We start from the raw sequence: 9,681 nt of genomic DNA, 5'->3' as shown, positions 1-9,681 counted from the left end.
TGCAGCGAGGCGCAACTGAAGCATTTAATCCACATCGAAACGTTTTTGGCTGAAGTAGTTTGAGTGGATATTTTATTACTTTGTTTCCAAGACGACGTGGCTCGCGAAGTGAATGTGCGGACTAGACATTTCACTGCATGTGACATACGAAAGTGCCGAAAAAGTGTGGGCCCCTAGGCATTGCCACGAGAGCTGTGATTTGGCAACATTAAGCGTAACTTTAGCTTTTATTTTATTGCGGTTTTTATGCATCGCTTTGGACGCTGTATTATGTACTCAGACGAGTAAAGCAACGAATAAATGGTTATTCTTTCCTTCTCAATTTCCTTTCCTTATCAATTACTGGCGGTAAACCCGGCATCATGTATAGTTTGCAACGACACGCCTTCGAACGCTGAACCTTTTCGGAACACGTAACAAAACAGTTGGAAACGGCCGCACCGACTGATAGCTGATAAATCATTTCAGGCAGGAAAACGCTCAGCCATTCCAAACGGAGGAAAAGAGGAGAAAATGCGAAAGAGATTACCTTCTTCCGTGTTTGTACGCCATTCTAGTAACACGTTCCTGTCCACAGTTACGTCACTCGAAGGCCTAAACTAACATTGTCATGTGTTTGCTACAGCGCAGGTTTTGCTGTTTCCTCAAATCACCTGTCCGCTCACTATTCTGTAATTGCTTCTTTTAATACATGAATTGCATTTTCTCAGCCCCGCCGAACGCAGTTTTATCAATTATCGTACCAATGCCGTCTTTTCACGTGGTGTGACTGAGGGCTATCGAAAATGTTATGTGCCCTTTCCATTGCTTTGTCGTTTTTTTTTAACCATCGATTCCCGCTTGTGTAAAGTAGTTGTGAGTGCCTTTTTCTGAATTATTGTAATGATGCAGAATTTTTTCGTGGCATGTCTTCAGCTATTTGAAATGTATATATGCGTTCTCTTATAACTTGCTTTCTTGCTTGCTGATAAGTACTTCTTGTGACTGCCTTTTTGTACACCCCCCCACTCTAATGCCGCAAGGCGCTGTGGGTACTAAATAAATAAATAAATAAATAAATGCGAAACATTAAGCTGATGACTCGGACGTTGCGCCCTCTTCGACATTCCCGATAATGAGGCAATAATTTCGAAAGCAATTGTGGCATTCAAATTAAGGCTAATGCATTTCATGTGGTTACCTGCTATATGCAAAAGAGAATCACTTTGAAAACTCTGAGAGTTACAAAAAATAAATAATTGCAGCAGACGTGAAGTTCCAGTTACATGCTAAATATTTTTTCCAGCCGACCAGTGCTGTAGGCAAAAAACATGCGTTTTTTTTACGCTGTTTGATGGAAAGAAAGTAGCGGAGAGGGTGGTTTAAGGACTATGCTGAAAAACATATTCTTCTCATCTGGACTTTCCTTTTTCAGTGAATATACGCGCTAGCCTTAGAGTGCGTCCTTCATTGCGTTACATGAGCTCACTGGTAATTCATTCGAAGGGTCTCTTGTTTTATGTTTTGCTTGAGGGTTCGCGCATGCGCACCCGTTGGGCTCGGTAGTGATTTACGGAAACGAATTCTTCTGTCTTCTTTATGTGTATTTGTTGCAGGCGCCCGTTCATGAATAGATAGGCAACTATGCTTTTGATAAGAGTTCACCCAGGAATGCTGCCTGGTTTGAAAGAGCTAACGGGCTTTGCGCCTGCGGTGGGTGTATGCACTGGGGGCACCAAAACGCGTGCTATTTACCTATCAGCTTCGACGCGTCACTTCGCTGATATAAACAAAACTGATTACAAAAAGGTTGAATATTGCCATCCCAACGAGCGGTGCCGTCGTGAGAGCGCGGGGGAAGGAGCTAGCCCAAATTGGGGGTGGGTTTAACCAACGCCACCTGTATAATCCTTGCCTAACGCGTGAGCGAAAAATCGTAGAACAGCCACTCTCCTGTTGCTCTCTCCTATCCTTTCCCGCTCCGTAGCTTTCCTACGTTCTTTCATGCCCGCCAGACAGCATCGCTTCTCGGAAACTATGCAAAATATTTGACAGTTTGTCTAGCGTTCCCCAGGCGGCGCTCCGACGCCTTCGAGGCAAGCTAACAGACACGCGCTGTAGAAGTTGGTGCAGTGTTCGCGACTCGCCAGCAGTGACGTAAGGCGGGACGTCCGGTGGCGCGCGCCACATAGCGGATTAGTGCCTGAACTAAGCGTCCCTACCGCTCCCATTGCGAAGCGGGCGACGCGTTACGCAATGTGTACACAGGCGACGCGTTAGTTTAACGCGCCAAAACTACCCCTAGGGTGGAATTCAATGGTGTGTCCGTTTCGAAAATCTCTATTTCGGGTCCGTTTCAGTCGTTATGTAGTTGCTCTTACGAGGCCTTTGACCAACGAATGTGTTACCTCAGATCCAGTCGTCTGCTTTCAGCCAATCAGGGTTCACCTACAAAGGACACTTTAAAACGGACATGAAATGTCCAAAACTGAGCATTCCCGCCCTTGGGCTATGAGACGCGCGATGGTAGTGGGCTTAGGATTAATTTTGACCACCTGTGGATCTTTCACGTGCACCGAAATCATGACACGCGGGAGCTTTCAACAATGGGGACAACTAGACCACAGGTGACCTCGAAGATTTCCCCCCCACAACCGTGTAATAACCCATCTGATGATATTCTAGTTTGGCAATGGAACTGTAGAGGACTTCGAACCAAAAGAGGACTGCTTCTCCAACACCTGCAAAATGTTTCACGCATGCCCGACGTAATCCTCCTACAGGAACCAATGACACCGGCACGTGTCGCTGGGTACCAAACATTTGATACCGCAGACATACGGGACAACACATGCAAGATAGCCACACTAGTAAACAAATCACTAACGGCCACCGAGGTGCACGGGCACGCCGACGACAGCCTGCACACCGTAACAATGGAAATTATACCACAGCCTACGAAAAAACGGAGTAAGCCGCAGACAATATTAATAACAAACCTGTACAGTCCGCCGCGGGCGTATGGAGCAAACTTCAATCAAATATTTGAGAATATTCCAAATAAGCGCGTTGCGCACCTTATCGGGGGTGACTTCAATGCTCCGCATGCGGCATGGGGGTACAGCCGCATCACTGCGAAGGGACGTAAACTCGACGCGCTTGTCAACAAACACGGGTACACTCTGCTCAATGATATCAATCAACCTACCAGAGAAGGAAACTCGGCCGAAAAGGACACAACCACTGATCTTACCCTGTTCAAAGGACAGTACACATGCCAGTGGAGCAACTCCCACGAGTCACTTACAAGTGACCACAATATCATCGAAACTCGAGTCCAAGTAGCCAACCTCAAGCACCGGAGAAAACAAGTCAAGATTACAAACTGCCACAGCTTTCGCTCACAGCAAGCGGAAGAGTCACCAGTCTGTTTAGACCACTGATCTCCACTAGAGTTGCTGGATGGCGCTTCGCCGCTGTCGCGGCCGGGCGCGCGCACGGCCACCGGAAGTTCAACGGCTCGTCCCGGAAGTCAGGCGTCTGCTACGCTTCTCACCCGCTGATAAGCGTCCCCATTGGTGTATTTTGGCATTTTGTTCTCACTTTATTGCATTTTGGCTGTACACATCGCGTTCAGATCGCAACTTATGCTATACCGAAGTATGGCACGTTAATATGAAGCAGAATTTAATTGCAAAGGAGAACGAAAATGTCACTTGGGTCTTGGTTTGAGAGGAGACGACGCAGCTCTAACGGGATTTATGCTAGAAACTTATGCTAGAAAGAAAACAACGTGGGCACGGCGTCAGGCTGTAGCCGAATTCGTGCGCCCCTTCTGTCAAAACAGTTGTCAGTAAAGTGGTCACTGCAGAGCCTGCTGCCTGGGAATGGAGAGCTAGTTACACGGGCACAGTTAACCACGGTTAAGGAAAAGCGCGGTTAGACAAAAGCGCAGTTTGCTGCGTTACACGACAGACGAAACTGCGGTTACGTCGCTAACGATGGTTAACGCAAACTGAGCTTGGCCAGTTCGGTCACGCTAACCACAGTTTCCGCAGCCGCAGTGCTCAAAATCACACAATTCAGTTCGGACGCAAGTGGTGGCGCATCAGCGGAGGCGAAAAAAAAAAATCACCTGGCGTTCGGAAGAGACGAAGTTTCTCAAACGGCGGGCGCCCCAAAGCTGTCTCCAAGACGCGCTTGCGTTCTTAGCATCGCTCTCGCAATCAGCGCGACTGCCCGTCAGCAGCGGCTCGTTTCCCGATCCGCCCGATCAACTACGACAAAAGCCGTGCTAAATTTGTAAATTCCGCGCGTCGTCCGCCAAAAATGGATATAGCAGGCAATCTTGAAGCGTTTTCAGCACTCGGAAACGATCGGCGCGCGCGTCGGCCGTGCCTGTAAACACGCCGGCGCGCCTGCCCGCACGGCACTGCTTGCGGCCCGAACCGGCCCAGACCACGGCAGCAACAGCTTATCGCATCGCCGCTCTTCGAAATCAATTTGATCGCGGAAAAGAACTTCCGCATGCGAGAAAATGGATGTTAGTGCGGTGAAAAATTGTGCTAAGCTGAAAGTTCCCAACACCGAACAGACCTAAGCAAACCAAGCCCGTAGCGAGCTGTTGGGGAAGCCCCTCTCTTCTCGCCGCGCACGAGTGCGTTGCGTTTGTGTCAGAAGCGAATGCTTTAACGATATTTCTTTTTGTCTACACTGCTTCTCGTTTGTTTTTTATCGTGAAGTTAAAAGTGTGCATTTATATTTGTTGCGCTCATAATCAAGTGACTCCGGTCACTAAACTTGCAATTTCGCGTGTAACATCCAAAACCGCAGTTTGCGATAACCGCGGTTAAAGTTTAGTAACCACGGTTAAACTTAACTGTGGTTACTTTCGCCGTGTAACTAGGGTATAAGTTTGCCACCCAACGCCGGTATAAATCCGGCTTAGAGCGAGGGAATCTGCGTAACAAGAGCTACAGCTTAAAAACGAAACTGATATGACATTTGCGTTTCGCTGCATATCACGCACGTCGTACCGAATATTGTAATACTTCCAAGTGAAACGTCTTCCGAGACGACTACTCTGGTCTGCTTGTGCAGTTGACGGCGCAACAAGCAGGCATTTTTGGCGGAATGCGTGCGAAACCAGCCCATGCGTAGCATGCGCTATGCTGGAACGGCCCGACTTCCGGGACGAGCGCACGAACTTCCGGCGGCCGTGCGCCGGAGAGCTCGAAGCGCCATCCAGCAACTCTAGTGGAGATCAGTGGTTTAGACGAATGGATAAACGAATTAAACGAGAGGCTCGTAAAATGTACCACCATTGTTCAGACAACAGAAGAGCACCCGGACATCGACCCTCACCTCTTTCATCTCTGGGAAGCCCGGAGGGGACTCGTGAAGAGATGGAAGAAGAATAAGCACAACCGCAAGCTCAAAGCCAGAATAGCTAAACTATCTGTTGCAGCACAGCAATACGCTCAATCTCTCACACGAAACAACTGGCACTCACTGTGCGAGCGTCTCAGTGGGAGACTTGGAATGCGCAGCACTTGGGCTCTTCTACGGGCTCTCATACAATGCTCCGCCTTCTCATACAATGCTCCGCCTTGTCATACAATGCTCCGCCTTGATCCGCCTTCGTCTCATACATATGAGACGAAGGCGGATCAAACCAACACCGTCCTCCGTCTCTTGAATCAGCAGGGCGTACAGCCCGATGTGCTGCTCCAACAGCTCGCTGCCAAATACCTACCTGCCGCAGACGCGCCACGTTACAGTGACTACACTGGACTCCAGCCAGACGACGAAGAAATCGAAGCGGACATCACGGTAGCGGAAGTCCGAGCAGCGTTACAGCAGCTAAGGCGCAACACTACTCCGGGTCCCGACAAAATCACTTACAAATTACTCCGCAACCTAACGGACAAGGACTGCGAAACACTAACGGGGTATATCAACAGCGCCTGGCAGACAGGGCAACTCCCCCAAGCCTGGAAAACAGCGAAGGTAGTCCTCATCCCAAAGCCTGGGAAGAAGCTCAGCTTAGACAATCTCCGACCAATATCCCTCACGTCTTGCCTCGGCAAACTGATGGAGAAGATAGTACTAGACCGGCTCCATAGACATCTAGAATGCGCGAAAGCTTTCCCTCACACATTAATTGGTTATCGAAAATCTATATCTACACAATACTGTCTGCTGCAGCTCAAAGAGGGCATCCTGGATGACTCTAGCTCAGCGCAGATGCGGGCAATACTGGCATTAGACCTATGTAAAGCTTTTGATTATGTCACACATGACCTCATCTTACAGAACCTAGAAAGCACAAATTGTGGCCAGAAAATGTACAATTACATTAGAGATTTTCTTCGAGACCGCAGCATAACGCTCACCCTCGGACCTTATGAATTGAGCATCCAACAACCCCCAAACAGAGGCACACCGCAGGGCTCCATCTTGTCTCCAACGCTTTTCAATCTTGCAATGAAAGATCTGCCCAAAATGCTCGCCCGCATACGTGGCGTTAAAATTGTGCGACCTTGTGCGACTGAGCGCAGCGCTCATCGACTCCCGTATATTGTATCACCTCCCATATCAAAATCCCACGAAGACAGAGCTTGAACGCATAAATGTAGTTCGAAGGAAGGCCTTAAAACAAGCACTAGGAGTGCCGCAATATACATCGACGCAAGCGCTCCAGGCCACCGGAGTCACCAACACACTGGAGGAGCTTCTAAGTGCGCAGCGCCTAGGACAGTTCCACCGACTCCATAGCACCGACCAAGGCAGGGCCATCCTGCAGGATCTTGGCTACTCTGCGGACCCACCATCATCCGCATTGCAGGAAATAAGATGCCTCTCCCTTGAACACCGAGCGAGCATCACCATCGCTCCCCTGCCAAAGAACATGGACCCCGACCGGCATGCTGAACGGCGCCACATCAGGACCAACGTCCTCTCGAAAACGCTGCAGCGCCTCGGCCCCGTCAAGCACGTTTACTACGTTGACGCACATCCTGGGGAAGGTGAGGGAGGCATCACGGCTGTCGTCGGACCCCTCAAATACGAACTAGTCACGCTTGAACCAGATGTACATGATATAGACGACCTAGAAACTTAATCTATTGCACGAGCCATATACGCCCCTACCACCCATATAGTTCATCCGCAAACACCCATCATCATCGTCACCGATTCGCAAGCCGCCTGCAGACAATTGATCAGAAATGATCCGCACCACCGCACAGCCCGCCTCATCAAAGACGCGCTCGACTACAAACCGTACAAGTTCCACATTATTTGGACTCCTGGGCACGAGGGTTTGGCAGGAAATGAGCGGGCACATACGCTCGCCCGAGCAACTATTTACCGGGCACCTGACCAGCTCTCATCAACCTCAAGCGGTACACAGCCGTCCTTAAGTGATGCACAGCCGTCTTTTAGCCCGCGCGAATACCTCGAGTCTTTTCGCGCGCAGCGCAAGGTACATCCCTCCCCCATCGTACACTCACAAGGCGGCAGTCCGTCCTCCTCCGACAGATTCAGACAAACACATTACCCACTGAACATCTCACACATCGCTTTCGAAATTTACCCGGCACCCCTACTTGCTCGTTCTGCGGAGGTTACCCATACATATTCCACACAATATGGGCCTGTGATCGACATCCAAAGTTGACCCCCATCCCGAATCCAATTCTAGCATCCTGGGAGGCAAGTCTGGCTGACCCCAGCGCTGCGACACAGCTCCTGCTGACGTCCAGAGCGGAGGAAGCCATGGCCACGGCTTCCCAAGACGGCGCCCTGGACTAAGGGTGCTCAGGAAAATAAAGTTTACTTCCTTCCTTCCTTTCATTCCCTTCCTCCACCAGAAAAGCGGAAGTCGAGGCAGAGAATCGAACCCCGCACCCATGGGTAAGGTTTTGCGCCTAACGTCATGCTTTGAAAACCATTGTCGCCACCCGGAAGTTCAATTTCCACGTACAATAGGGTTGAGGTGCGTAGTTAGGGTTAACATTACTGTCAGCTAACTTTACCCTGGATGTAGACATTGGGGTGATTGGGCTAGGCTAGTAGTAGTACCAACAGGAATAAGAAGGAAAAAACGCAACGCAAAGCAACTGCAGGTCTGAGTGACCGGTTTGTCGTCTGGCGGTATGGAGTCATCATATTCTCACCAGCAGTACATCTCGCGGCTTTAAACTCAGGGTTGTAACCAGGCGTTCTGAAATCGTAGGATAATATATAGATGCTACATGAGTTTTTATTCGTCTGGCCGTTAAACGACCTTCCAGTTTCTTGTGCTATCTCATGCAAAGAAGAATTCTTTTAATTCAGCCACTCCGCCCATATAAGCAGCAACGAAGACAGCAGTTGTCTCGTATGAAAATTACTTCCTGTTCTATTTTCAAAATAGTGCTTCGGCACTTAGGACGCGGCCACAAAGCATCTGTAGCCTTACTTTGGTATTTTGCTCGTCGTTTAATATGAGAACAGGCGCCCGCGTGCTCATGTTACGCAGCGGTCAGACAAAATTGAGGTAATCGATGCGTGATGGAGAGGGGACCTATTTGCCAGATAAATCGATCTTTGTACAAGCGGCCATAACAGTTCAAGCTAGATTAAGAGCTGCCCATTCCTTCGTGGTTGGTGGTAGGTGAACATGGCACTACGCGGCACTAAGAAGTTTTTTGCCTTCTCGTGACAATATGCGTCCTCAATAAGAAAAATGCGGTCCACTCCACCCTGTGAAGGTGGTCGGAAGGCGAACCTGTAAGGACGCCCACCACGTTTACCCATGCGACGTCACTTCATTTCTACACGTGGCTCTAGAAAGAATGAAATCATGGAGCAGTGAAATGCACTTAACCCCAGCCTTTATTATTTCAAAGAGATATTCTTTGCTAAGTTTAAATCTCTGCATGATCCATGAACAGTGGGCGGTTTAGTTGTATTGGTTAAGCACATTAGTGGTAACTCTTTTTTTTAAATTAAAGGATGCTGAAACCAGCTGTTAGACCATGTAGCTTAGCTTGCTTCTCCAGCGCGGCTGCTGCCTGTGTCGGCAACAACATCCGTAAGTTGGTGTGAGTTTCCTTTAATTTTTACTAAATCCTAGCGCATGCGCAAGGCACGCACCCGGCCACTACACGTGCCGCGGGCGGAGCGCATAGCGGCGTGAGAGGTCGCGTGACGCTGTCATATGGCTTTCCACGAAAATGCTTGGGATAAACCCGCGGATATTCTCGCTGAACGAACCATGTGTCTTCATCGTCTGCGACTGGGCTCGTAGCTCAATATCGAAGACACCGGCTTTCGCTCCGTTTCTCTATTCGTTCCAAGTTCGATTCCTGGCGGTGCCTATAACTTCTTTTATTTGTTCGACGGAGTTTCTGTTGACACCAACGGTCGCCGAAAATTCCTTGGCGGTAGAGTACAGGCCTTTGTTTTAAAAGTGAGGTCAAAATACCAATGCATCGCGCATTTCTTTACAAACACTAGAACAAGGTATACCCCATTGCACACCCCTACTGCGCAGATGGATGCTCAGGATGCAAATGCCAAGGCTTGTTTCTGATTTCGTGAATGGCCCGTGGCGTGATTATTATCTGATAACCCAGTTTCTTCTAATAAAAAAGCGGAAACTTTCCTCGATTATCACGCTTCACGCGCATTTCATGCAAGATAAATTTTTCGTAG

The sequence above is a fragment of the Haemaphysalis longicornis genome, unplaced genomic scaffold (assembly GCF_048455015.1).
Source record: "Haemaphysalis longicornis isolate Haplotype H1 unplaced genomic scaffold, Haemaphysalis longicornis Haplotype H1 scaffold_6, whole genome shotgun sequence".
Taxonomy (NCBI): Eukaryota; Metazoa; Arthropoda; class Arachnida; order Ixodida; family Ixodidae; genus Haemaphysalis; species Haemaphysalis longicornis.
This window is presented reverse-complemented; position numbering follows the sequence as displayed.